Raw genomic sequence first — 13,597 nt, forward strand, 5'->3', positions numbered from 1 at the left:
ATTTTTTTTCAAATAAAATTTTATTATTTATATCTTTTATTCTTTTTTCTGGTTACCTAAACCAAAGAGTTTGAGCACCCCTGTAACGCCTGCAAATCCTGTTGGTTATTTAGCTCTGATACCCAGTTTGCCAAAGCAGCTCTATAAAGTATTAAAAATGTACTCGCTCTTGTGGATTGTCATTATATCAGATTTTTTTGTAAAAGTTGGGGAAAACACCAGACACATTACAATTGGTATGTGACGGCAATCCATTTGTTCAAAACTTGTGTTTTCACAGATTACCATACTACGGCTTACTCGTAAGTTATTTTTTAATTCCGAGACAACGTGAATGCGGATGTTCAATTTCATTCTGAAGAACTGGAGTAGTGTCACTCCAGTGGCTTCTGTGGCAAACTTTTCAGTTTTCTTATTCAAATAGAGCCACCAAATCTAATTTAACCTCATATGTATCACGAAAACATATTTCAAGCACCAGTAGAGTAATGGATAGCCTTTTAGGTATAAATTACTTGGGAATAGCCTTTCCAAAATTTAACCAGACACAAGAAAATACATTGTAACCTCGTAGTGTGCATTCCTCATTAAAGCGATTTCTCGCTTAGCACATCATAAATTCGAAGTCCCGATTCAAGTCAGATTAAATCTGTTCAAAAATACTTCCTTTATTGCTTTACAAAATTTCATCATCAGAAGTACAATCACATTTTTCCCAGCCCTGAAATTCTTCTTTATCATCTTTTGTGAAAGGAATGTGATTTCCAACACAGATTAGAGTCGTTGCCACAGGAGGCAGGTCGGGGAAAGCAAAAATGGGAAATGGCCTTGAATTCTGGAACTTTAAAGCAAGCCATTAGCTTTTCATTGATATTGCTGAATAACCCAGTAAGCTTGTTTGCAGTTGTTTTTCGCATTCCTTTCAGAAATTAGAAATTTATTCTGTGTTGAGTGATGGAGTGAAGGGTAGCAAATATTTGTCGTGTGATAGACTACATAAGGATTAAGAACATAATCGTGTGAAGTTTACTAATGTGGTGCATATTTGTCTTGTAGTAGCCCTGTTATAGATACTGTAGTCATGAAATCTATTGTTAATGAAGATAAATCCAGGAAGTGGACAGGCATCCGCATCTTTCAACGATGGGGCGTATGTTGAAACTCGCACAGCCGAGTTTCGACTCAAGTTGATCAAAGTGTTGTTGTATTCAAGATGACGGTCAAAGTCATTTCTCTCGCACATGGCCGAGTTTAACCTCCAAATAATTCATGGTTGAGGAGTGTGATCTGCAATAATGCGCTGATAATTTTATGCAGACTCACTGCAAAGGTTTTTGTACGAAGGCTGGAACTTAAATAGTGGCAAGCAGATGTAAGCAGGAAAGTAGTAAAATATTGGTTAAGATTCAGAAGGGGAGAGGGGAGGGAAATATTGAACCTAGCTACCAATACCAGATGGAACACCTAGATGATGATTATTGGGTGTCAAACGTGAAAAGTATGCTAGACAGAATAGGAATGGGAGAATACTGGGATAAAGAGATGAACAGTAAAGAAAAGAGATTCATCAAAAAAGTAACGATTAGAGTGAGGGACATAGAGAAACAGATGAGTAGGGCAGAATATGAAACCAAAAGAACACTAGCAGAATTTTGTGGAATTATTCAAAATATGTCAATAAGTAAAGAAAGACTCCCAAATAGAGAACTAAGAAGTGTGGTATGGTGGCTAATGGGGTATACAAAAATAAGGGGCTGACAGAGAACCATAATGAAAATCATTGTTTATTCTGTGGAGAAATAATGGAAGAGGCTCATCTATTGCGAGTATGTAGGGAAACTGATGCACTGAGAACTAAATATTTTCGTGATGAATATAAGTTAAAAGTAGAAAGAGAAAAGTAATTTTATACAATAGCTAAATTGTTAAATAAAGAATGGATCACTCCAGGAAGAATAGCAAAGTTTTTTGTATTTTAAGAAGTATGTGGCAGAAAGAAATGAAAAGAAATTAGCACTAACTAAAAGTAGGCCTACTGTTACTGTTAAACAAATACTTGCATCATAAATAGTAAAGGTAAGATACATGGTGACATTTAAGCAAGCATTGAAATAGTGTGATACACCTGAAAAGGTTCTTTAAATGCCTGTGAAAGCGCTTTTGTGTCTTGCCTGAAAAGGCTTGACATAATGTGTAGTATCTGCTAGAAAGTTGGTATTTACAATTATTTAAATTATTTCTGCTGTGAAGTAGAAGTGTGTGTGGGGGTGGTTGTTTTTTTTTGCTGCGAGGTGAGCAGTTATATTGTTTGATAATGATCATTTTTGCTTTAAGTTTATACATAAGTTAAGATACATGTTGTCCCAGACAATATAGTATTGCTGGCATCTAGGACAAAACAAATTTTATTTAGTACAGTTAAACAAATATAAGAGGAAAATGTAAGGCATGTATCAAAATTGAACAAATTGCAATACAATAAGAGTGTTTCCCTCCCTTAATTCCAGATAATCCGGAACTAGGGAATGGGCATACTCTCTTATTCATTCATTCATTCAAAATCGTGAAGAATTTTTTTTAATGTTTCTATCATCAGGTTTAAATAAGGCATACTGTGCCTTCCTGTATGATATCAATCCTTTATTTGATAATAATTCTACACTTCAGAGTGCTTCCCCTCACATTCATAAACTGCTAGAACTAATGACGAACCTGTTAAAGCAGCTGCTTTCCAGATTTGTTAAATCAAAAGTGATCAAAAGTTCCCTTTTATTAAAAGTTTCATACCATTCTATTGAGAATCAGAGACAATGATGAGCTAGTCTTTGGCATTGAGACAATGAACTTGGTGAAGAAACTTGATGATAGAGATAAATCAACATTCTTTAAATCTGCCGGAGCTTACTTCTGCACAGCATGTGATTATATTATTAACAAGTTCCCTTGCAATGATGAAGTACTGAAACATGCAAAGATTGCAGATGTTTCAAGAATTGAAGATGTCCAGTTTTCTTCTGTACAATTCTTTATAGAAAGATTTCCATCATTGCTGCCGAGAAAGGACAGTAAGTCGGTTGAAGTTGCAATGAATGTGGTTCAGAACCAATGTGTAGCTCTTCCGATTGATGGCTGTGCTACTGTTGAGAGTGAGAATCTGACATATGTCGCGAAATGGGCTCGCTTGATGAACCTTTGTGGAGCTGATGGTGTTCCTAAATATGATAGGATATGCAGGCTAATGCTTTCTGTTCCGACTCTATTGCACAGCAATGCAGAGTGTGAACGTGTGTCCAGGTTGGTGAAAAAGAACCAAAATCACTTTAGGTCCTCGATGTCAAATGAAATTCTGGAATCTATTTCTGTTTTGAAAACCAGAAGTACTGGTCCATGTTACCAAAGTAGTTTTACTCCAGAATTTCTGAAGAAATAAAGAAAGCAACTCATCTCCATCTGTCTTCTCCAATCTGTGATGAATAATATCTTGCATATTGTGAACTTGACAGAATTTTGTAAATAAGTGTACATGTTTGGTTTGACTGTGACATCCATATTGTGACACGCAAGTTTAAAATGCAGAAAAACACTGTTTGTGTACTGTGTGAACTGTTCCCAGTGTTAAGTGAAAACAGATGAGCACTCATCAAGATGTAACTTTGTGTAAGTACTTAATTTCAGGGGAGATCATAACATGTATTTGACTTGTATTAGTATTGTTTGTAATCTCCCCCATACGTTCTTTTTCACTTTGGACTTTGGTACGCATGCGCATGTTGTTAAAAATTTTCTGCTATCTTCTGGATTTCTCTTTTTGAAAATTGGCAGGTATGTTATAGAAATGATGGGGTTGAGTAAAGTTAAATGGAAGACGAAAGGAAAGAAGAGAATGAGGAAAGGATATGTGCTATACTGGAGTAGTGGCAGAGAGGCAGAAAATGGAATGAACCTGGTCTTTTCAAAACAGCTGGAAGAGTATGGTAGAGTACAACATCGACAGGGTAAAGAAAATTTGACTGAGAATGAAGAACAAAGTGAAGGTCTTCCTACAAGTGTATGCCCCATAGACAGGGAACAAAGAGGATATTGACAAATTCCTGTAAAAACTAGAAAAGGAGATAATTGATGTGGAAGTTGTTATAATGGAAGACTTAAATGCACCGGTAGAAAACGAAAGACAAGGAAAGGAAGATGTACTCTCTGGGCCATATGGATACGGGAAAATGAATTAAGGAGAGAAATTAGTTGAGCATTGTGAGAGGATGGAAATGATTGTAAGCAACACATGGTTTCGGAATAAAAACAGCAGGAAAATTACAGGATATGGCTGGGGTGACAGAAGAATAAAATCAGTAATTGATTACTTAATAAAATTAGGAATGGATTACTTTCTGGTGGAAAGGACAAACAGTTGATGGATGTAAGAGCTTTATCAGGAGAAGCATTTGATGGAGCTCATATGAGTTGTGATAGTAAAAATGAGTGTGGGGATAATGGAAAAATTAACCCATTGAATCCTGGATATTTGTTGGATTGAAATTGCATTGGCGCTGGGATTATTTTGGAGGAAATATAGTGTCGCTTCATATCGTGAGAAATTTCTTACTTACAAGACAATTAAAGATTTAAATACACATGAAAACAAAAGGCTTTCATACCACAAAGTGCGGAACAAGGAATACAGTAAAACATTTTATTTTATTAGCATCACGGGTCCGTACTCAGTCCGCCTGCTGAGCTATAATACAGCCTTCTCTTTTCATTTCCTCTTCGATTTCCACATCTATTTGTTCTTCTGGAGCTTTGCTCACACTAGTACTAATATTACTACTAATTTCACTGAAAAAATTACATTTGTAATCATCATTACTTCCTAAAAGGGGTTACATATCGGGAAAAATCAGTTCTATACTGGCAGCCATCTTGTTTACAAGCGAATCTCAAAGTCGAGAGATAGCCCACTTCAAACTAATATTACCGAGCACACTATTGATATATATTAGCAAAGAGCATATAACATTGCAAAGAAAGAGTCCCTACACAAATCACAAATGCAACCCACTCTGCCATCTCTTGAGGAAAAGTTGAATTACGTAGTAAAATGAGACAACGGAACAGTTCCGGGGTCCGGCATTTGGTCCACTGAGACGAAGCACGGAACGGTTCCGTGGCTCGGGCCCAATGAGTTAAAGGAGGTAAGAGATAGTATAAAGCGTGGAAATTAAAAGATAAAAATGTACAGGAAGAATTTCTGGAGAGACTTAAACAACCAATTCCAGTTACTGAAGTAGGAAATGTGGAAGATGAATGGTGCAATTTCAAAGCGGCATTTGTAAGTGGGGCAGAGTGTGCCTGTAGTAGAACATCGACAAGAGTGAAAGAGAAGGAGATACCACGGTGGAATGAGAACCTGAGAGAAGCAGAGAAAGAAAAGAAGAAAGCATGGCAAGAATGGAATAGAGATAAAAAGAAAGAATGCAAAGGGAAGTATCTTGATATTACAGTACAAGTCCGTTATTGCGAGTACGGCATATAGGGAGAACTCGGTTATAACGACAGCTTTTTTCTGTCCTTTAAAAATCCCTATATTAAACTGTGTATTATCCTTCGGTAATAGCAAGAACCCTATCACTGATGCATCCGTTATTACGAGCGATTAAACGTGCACAATTTTTTCCATTATCAGTATTTATGCACTCCAGTGATTATATTGAATGTGATCAGTCATCTTCGGTATAGATTTTTTGCTATGTGCACTAGCGAGCTCTTGTCAACATTTGAAGTCGAAGGTGCTATCAGAGTCGATTAGTAATACTTGTCGACTAGTGATCTATAAGCACAATTCAAAATAAAAGAGAACTTGTTTTGGTAAAAAGTGCGTAAATAACGTGGTCGATAGCAGTAGTTTACTCAATAGAAATAAATGCTGAAGTAAATGATTGCTTAATTTTAAAACTATGCACTGAAATTAAGTAAGAATGTGATACACATCAAGATACAGCACAGAGTGAATGACTGATTTCGGAGGTTAGTTTATTCAGTAACACCTCTAAGGCGTTTCTGCAGGGGACAAGGAAAGATATTGTGTTAAGCAAGAAATCACACTACTGAGTACACAAATAAAAACTATCCAACACGAATATATAAACACTGATATGTTTTTCCCGACATGCATGCATTTTACGTAGTGTATGTACGGATACGGTGAAAGATACATGCTATGTGCCGTCACTACATATGCGATGAGAGTATTAAAAAACGAGAAAACGAAACCTTCTCCACTGGGGCTTCTTAAATAAAAACAGTGTATTCAAAGGTGTGTAAAATACTTGAAAATACGAGGGTTGGAACTTAAATAGTGGCAACACTGCTGTGGAGACGCTTTGCAACGGAATGTGATATTGTCACTGATAGCACACGTTGGTTACATACCTACCTTACCTCAGAGCAAATGGACTCGCCCTTCCCACATCACCTGCATGCGCACAAGCGAGAGAAACACAGTCATGTGTGAGCTAGCGGTCTAACGTAACGTTGTCACTATGTTTTCCAAACAGGAGCAACGGAGTTGGATCAAGATTGAATGTGCCAGAGATCATGCAGCTAGACAGTGTCATCAAGGTCTTCAAGAGGCTTCCGGGGAATCTGCATTGCCTTACAGAACAGTGGCACATTGGGTAAAAGCCTCAACGATGTTTGGCAAACTATGGTGGACATTCATCGGGCAGGTCGTCCAGCGAGTGAAGAAGAAGTGCATGCTCTTGCCGCGTTGCTGGACAGTGATCGAAAACGGACGATTCATGAGCATTTGCTTCAGAACTGTTGCAGAGATTCAACAGGCAGTAGACCGCTCCATTCGCACCATCAACAGAACAGGCTCTGCTAAAGCTATACTACAACTTCCACTTCGCTGGCAATGAGTTATACACAACGCTGGCGACTACATTGAAGGACAATAAAGGTTGCTAACATGTAACTCTTTTGTATCTATTGTAAATATCTTCACATAATCTACTAGCTCCACTATTTGCTGTGCATTCTGGTAGACCCATTATTATTTTTACAGAATTTATTACTTATTACATCAAATTTGTTTTTGTCTACTTCGATACCCATATTTCTGCACCATACAGTGATCTTGATATCACAAGAGCATTTAAAACACTTTTGTGCAGCTTGTATTCCATATTTGGCATCTTCCTCTCTAAAGACCTTGTACTTGATAGGGCAGCCAGTCCTTTCAGTTTGGCACGTCTTATTTGTTCCTTCCACATCCTGTTTGATGTTATGATTCCTAGATATTCTAATTTATTTATGACTTCTAATTCTACACCTTCTAACCACCAGCGCCTTTCGTCTCTAATTTATTTCCTCTTTTACAAACTATTACTTTTGTTTTCTTGATATTTATTTTCAAATTCTATGTACTGCAGTATTCGGCCGTTTTCTTAAGACTATTTTGCATACCGACTGTTGTTAGTGAGAGCAGAAGGATGTCGTCTGCGAAGACTAGGCCAGGAATTTCGTTATTTAAGCAGGGGCTTGTCCTCTCCTCCTTCACCCGACAGGCCATTACATCAATGATAAAAAGTAAAAAAACCGAGCTCGATAGCTGCAGTCGCTTAAGTGCAGCCAGTATCCAGTAATCGGGAGATAGTGGGTTCGAGCCCCACTGTCGGCAGACCTGAAGATCGTTTTCCATGGTTTCCCCATTTTCACACCAGGCAAATGCTGGGGCTGTACCTTAATTAAGGCCACGGCTGCTTCCTTCCACTCCTAGCCCTTTCCTATCCCATCGTCGCCGTAAGACCTGTTTGTGTCGGTGTGACGCGAAAAACAAAACAAAATTGGTGATACTTTACATCCCTGCTCAAGTCCAATATTCGAATGTATCCTGCCTACTATTAGATCTTCCTTAACTTTAATCGAGCATATCACTTCTGCATATAATTCTTCTATAGCTTTAATCATTTTATTTGACATCCCTATTCCAGTCAGCTTTGCAGCGACAGCCAGTCTGCTAAACGAATCAAAAGCGTTTTGCAGGTCTTGTGCTGCAATATAAAATCTACCTCCTTTCCTCCTTAGGTATTTATAGTTCTCATTCCTTTCCTAAATCCTGACTGGTACACAGAATATAGAGTAATCTTCTGCCCATTTCATAATTCTTGCTAAAATACCGGTGTAAATTTTACTGAGTGTATCCAACAAGGTGATATCCCTATCATTGTTCTTGTTCGATCTTCCCCCCTTTCTTTTATATATCAGGCAAATTACTCCTTCTTGCCAACATCTTGGAATTTTTCTGCCATCAAAGATTTTGTTAAATATTTTAGTTATTATTTCTAGCATCTGGCTGTTGTTCCCTATCTTTCCAGAATTCATACATAATTCCATTGACAGCACATGATTTTCCTCCCTTCCCTTTTATCAATGTATCTAGTATCTCATCTGTGGTTATTATATCGTCTAGTTCAGGCAGAGTAAACTCCACATGTCTCAGTATACCAGCCTCAGTTTTCTTCCTTTCCCATGTGTCTTTACCCCCTAATAACCCTTTAAAATACATTAACCACTCCTTACTTGCTTACAGCTTTTACAATTTTTACATATTGTACTAATTCTTTTCCATACTTTTTTAATTTCATTTTCTTTACAGAACTTATATAATAATTTTGCCTCTTTGGCCTGCCAGTTCCTTTTATTCTCACTCATTAAATCTTTGTATTCCTTCCTCTTTTTACAAAAATAAGATTGACAATCTTGACAATCAAGAATTATTTCTGCGTCTTTATTTTGAAATATAGGTTTAGATATGTAGCTGTAAGGTAATATAACCATTAATAATGCTATTTGCTTTACGTCCCACTAACTACACTTTTATGGTTTTCGGAGATGCCGAGGTGCCGGAATTTAGTCCTGCGGGAGTTCTTTTACGTGCCAGTAAATCTACCAACACGAGGCTGACGTATTTGAGCACCTTCAAATACCACCGGACTGAGCCAGGATTGAACCTGCCAAGTTGGGGTCAGAGGGCCAGCGCCTCAACCATCTGAGCCACTCAGCCCGGCAATATAACCATTGATGTCAGGAATTATTCATGATATATGATGAATGATGAAGTCCACCAGCAGAGTTTGGGGATTGAATAATATTTTAGTGGACATGCCTTTACTCTTCAGCGGAACCTGCGATATTATTATATTTTAAGGATGAGCTTAATATCTTACCCTGAGAAGCTACCGGGAATTTATATGTATGCCTACTTGGACTAGGGCATGGCGTAATACTCAATACCTATCTTCAAAATTTCAAAAGTTTTTCCCCTATAGTAGTCCCTAAATTTATGTTCCTCACTCCGCCTGTATCTTACTAATCTTCTCTGTACACACTTAAAATGCTGTTTTCCTTCTTCTCTCAGTAATAACCAGCCCCCATTCAAAATGTACAATTCCTCTATTGCACACATTTCCAGCAATTTCTCTCCATTTTTGTTACACTCTTTGTCTTTGCTTCTCCTTCTTTCTTTTAATATTTCATCAATTTATCGTATAATAAGATTCTTTACACCAACCCTTGCGTTGAAATTACCCATTATTCCTGCTTCTCCATTTCCTAATTTAATCTGGTTTACATCAATAAGATCTTCAAAGAAGTTTTTCTTCTCAAATGGGGACCCCGGTGGATGGTTGTAACCAAAACCAATGAAAATCTGTCTTCCACTCTGATTTCCTTTCTTTATTTTTACCCAAATCATTTCCTCACATCCCGATTCCCATAGCTCTACCTGATTGTATATTTCGTCTTTTATGATTACTGATATCCCTCTCGGGCAACGCCCTTTCAGACTCCTTTTATGTTTTGTTCTACTCCAAACCTTAAAACCCGGTATTTGTACATTGTGGCCAGCGGCAAACAAGTCTCTACCATCCCAATAATCTCACTATCTCGAATTAGAACTTTAACTTCATAATTTCCCAGTTTGCTCAACATACCCTTGATATTTATTAATCTCACGACCCAGTCTAACTATTTGTTCATGGGTATATCTGATCCCTTTGGGGATCTAACTATTTCCTCTACCAACCCCCTGGCTTCCTCAAACCTTGTCAACCCTTTTTTAGCCCAAATGTCTTTCAAATGTAACGCTGGCTTACGTTTCTTTTCTCCCTGGGTTGTCTTGCCTCCTAGGGACCCCTCTTCTTGAGTTGATTTCCTGGGTTGGTGATGCCTGGTTTCGAGTACTGCATCATCCAGTTCACTCTCCTTGCTTTGTTGATTGCCACACACAGCTGCTGACTCTGATCTGCTGTCGTCAGTCACTAGTCCACTGGCCTTCCATATAGCTGACACATCAGGGCAATGCTCCAGCTCATGTAGCTGACTAGCAGTCCATGTTCTGCTCCAAGAATTGCCCGCTGTTGTTAAGTCTGTTTCCACAGATAAATGCTTTTAGCCCTGAATGCCGCGCCTTCCCTTGATGGAAACATAATATTTGCATATTTTCCATTTCTCCTTGATCTAATTCTTTTTTTAATGCATATTTTTGTGCCCTTCAAGCTCTTCGCACTTTCCAAAATTTTTCGAGCCTTCAAACAAAATACCATACATACTTTCACTGGTCTTCTTCCCTTATGCCTCCCTAATCTAAAGGCACTATCGGTATCACTCTCATTACACTCGACCTTCAAATTCTCCCTGATTAAGGAAAGCATTCTGTCTAACATTTCATTAAAGTTCTCTTTTTCTGTTTCTACCAGCCCGTAGATAATTATGTTTCTCTTCCTATCTTCCTTCACTCGTGTCCTTTCCTTTTCTTCGAGGTTCCTTAGTCTTTCTTCTAGATCCAGGACTTTCATCCTCATTGCATCTATCTCATTTTTGTTCTGCAGTAATGTTGTAATCTATCAGTTTCATGTCCGTATTGATACTTGGCACTCACAATCACAAAGAATGGGTACCGTCCACCTAATCAATACTTAATTATGTCTTGTTACTATACAGTTCCGGTTTCGACCTTCGCAGAGGTCATCCTCAGCTGGTCATGAGATCTAAAGCTAACTTATTATATAATTTTAAAACATTACTAAATCTAATGAAGAATGTCACATGATATGAGTGATAATATTAAAATATACAATGATATGATGTGTCTTCTGGTTTAAAAAACAAGCGTCGATATTCTATGACATGTATATGTTACATAAAATTCTTGTGTGCTGTTTGTGAGTAATAGATAATTTGGTGAAATACAATTTCTACACTTAAAATGTTTATAGCATTTTTGAGGTACACTTTGAAGTTTAGTTCATATTGGTGAATCGTTGCATACATTCATTGGTATGTTTGTACTAAGCATTCTAGGATATGGATGTGGTAAAAACTAATAACATATAATACATTAAAATACGATAAAATGTTCACAGTATTCTTGCGATATGCTTTGGAGTTATGTTCAACAATGTGTATTGTTTATCTTGTAAGTTCATAAAGTTAAGAATATTGGATGATTTACATCAAAATATTGTGGTGTGTCATTTGTTTCCTTGGTACTAATCTCGTTAAAAGATATTGAGTAGGTGCAGTTTTGTTGTTGGACATGCAGTAATCTGCGAGAACAGAGAAGAAAATTAAGTATCAGAATTTTGTCAATGGAATGTCTAATGAACATGTGGAATACGTGTTTACTTATATAGCACTGTTCACTGGTCGAATTTGTAATGGCAATCAATAATAATAATAATAATAATAATAATAATAATAATAATAATAATAATAATAATTAGAGCTGGGATTTTTATGTAGTATCAAATGGCATAATATGTACATAAATATGTAACAAAAAGCACCAAACTATGTAGAATGGGCAAAATATGTAATATATAATTAATATAAACTTACTATTTTGTCAGTTACAACACACTAAACATGCTTTATATTACATTTTTCAGCACAGTGAACAATTAAGTGTTTTTCAATGTTCTTTGGAGTCATATTATATGAATGTATCACACACATATTCAATAGAAACTTATTAAACATTCAAAGCACGTTCATTTTTTAAATTTTGTAGCACAGTCAACTATTAAGTATTTTTCGATGTTCTCTGGGGTCATGGAAAGGCGTTTGTCACTTAGGATGTTCTTATATGAAGAGAAATATCTTTCAACATCACATGATGTAACTGGGGCAAATTTTAGGAGAGGAATTTTTGTGGAGAAATGTCCTCGAGAGGAGCAACATCATCTCCATTTAGAATTCGGCACACACTGTGAAATGTAGAATAACCAGGATTTCTCTTCAAAACTTTTTGCAATTTACTCAATACACTTGCACCAGTTTCCCCATGCACAGCACTTAGTTTTTCAATAGCATCCTCAATGGTGGCAATACGATCTTGCAGTGGCAGTCCTGATGTTTCTAGACATTTGATGGTTTCTGGAAGCCAGCAGAAGTTGCCCCTGATGTAGGTGATTGAGGAGACCACTTCGGAGTCACTAAAGGCAGTCTGTGATTCACAAATAGATACAGCATTTTCAGGATCAAAAGAATCTACCACAGTCTTTATAGCATCTAGATGCTCACTATAGAATTTAACTGCTTCTATCCATGTCCCCCACCTCGTAAACACTGGTTCCGGCGGCAGTGGTATCTCTGGCAATTGCTCTTTGTAAGGTAGCACTCGTTGTGGAGCTTTTAGAAAAACCTTTTTTGTTGCTGAAATTAATCTATTCACTTGTGGAACTTAGCTCTGATATCTTTGGCAACACGTTGCAGTCCATGAGCCAAGCATGTAAAATGGAGCATATTGGGATAAAACACCTTCAAAGCAGTTGCAGCCTTAAGCATATATGCTGCAGCATCAGAATACATCACTAATACCTTTTCCCCTTTCATCTCAGTCAGCCACAGAGCTCTTAATCCATCATTCACCAATCTTGCAATACTTGAGTGATTTGTATAGTCTAGCTCTTTACAGTAGATCAAACATGGTTTTGAGGCGCTGTCAGGTTGTAGCTTCCCCACTACAAGATTTGCAATAAATCTACCCTTAGCATCTGTTGTTTTATCAACAGCAACCCATATGAAAGAATTTCCTATATGCTGTCTTATGTTATGCATTACCTTGTCGTAGCATACTTGAAGATAATTCTTGCATAGTGTTGATTGGTTAGGAACATGTTGCTTACAGCATTTTTCCAGAAACGATGTGAATTCAGGCACTTCAAGTATAAGTCTGTATAAAAAGTCATATGTTCGCAAAACACTATATTAGGGTTATTATTACCGAATTTCATTTTACATATTTTTTTATATTTGTGGGTATTCTACATATTCTTTGTGATATTACATAAAATTACATATTTTACCGTTTTCCTGTTTTCATATAAATAAATTGCTGAATTAAAGTTTCACACTTAACGTGGGGCTGTTGTCTGTTCTCTCAACAGGGGGATTAAGGCAATTATGAGTGACAGGTATTTGAGAGGATGATAAGTACAGGTAGAGACCCTTGTGAAATAGGTTATTCTAAAGGTTCCAATTAGCTGCAGGAAAACTGTTACTTTACATGTGCCAGTCTTAAATCTTTCATCCGTTTTAG

General features: G+C 37.1%; 1 protein-coding gene across 2 annotated transcripts in view; it reads right to left on the bottom strand.

The window, feature by feature from the left end:
• Nucleotides 1-13,597, bottom strand: part of pav (pavarotti) — a 277,353-nt gene that overhangs the window by 67,652 nt on the left and 196,104 nt on the right. The gene's annotated exons all lie outside the window — the stretch shown is intronic.

Source organism: Anabrus simplex, chromosome 4 (assembly GCF_040414725.1).
Source record: "Anabrus simplex isolate iqAnaSimp1 chromosome 4, ASM4041472v1, whole genome shotgun sequence".
NCBI lineage: Eukaryota > Metazoa > Arthropoda > Insecta > Orthoptera > Tettigoniidae > Anabrus > Anabrus simplex.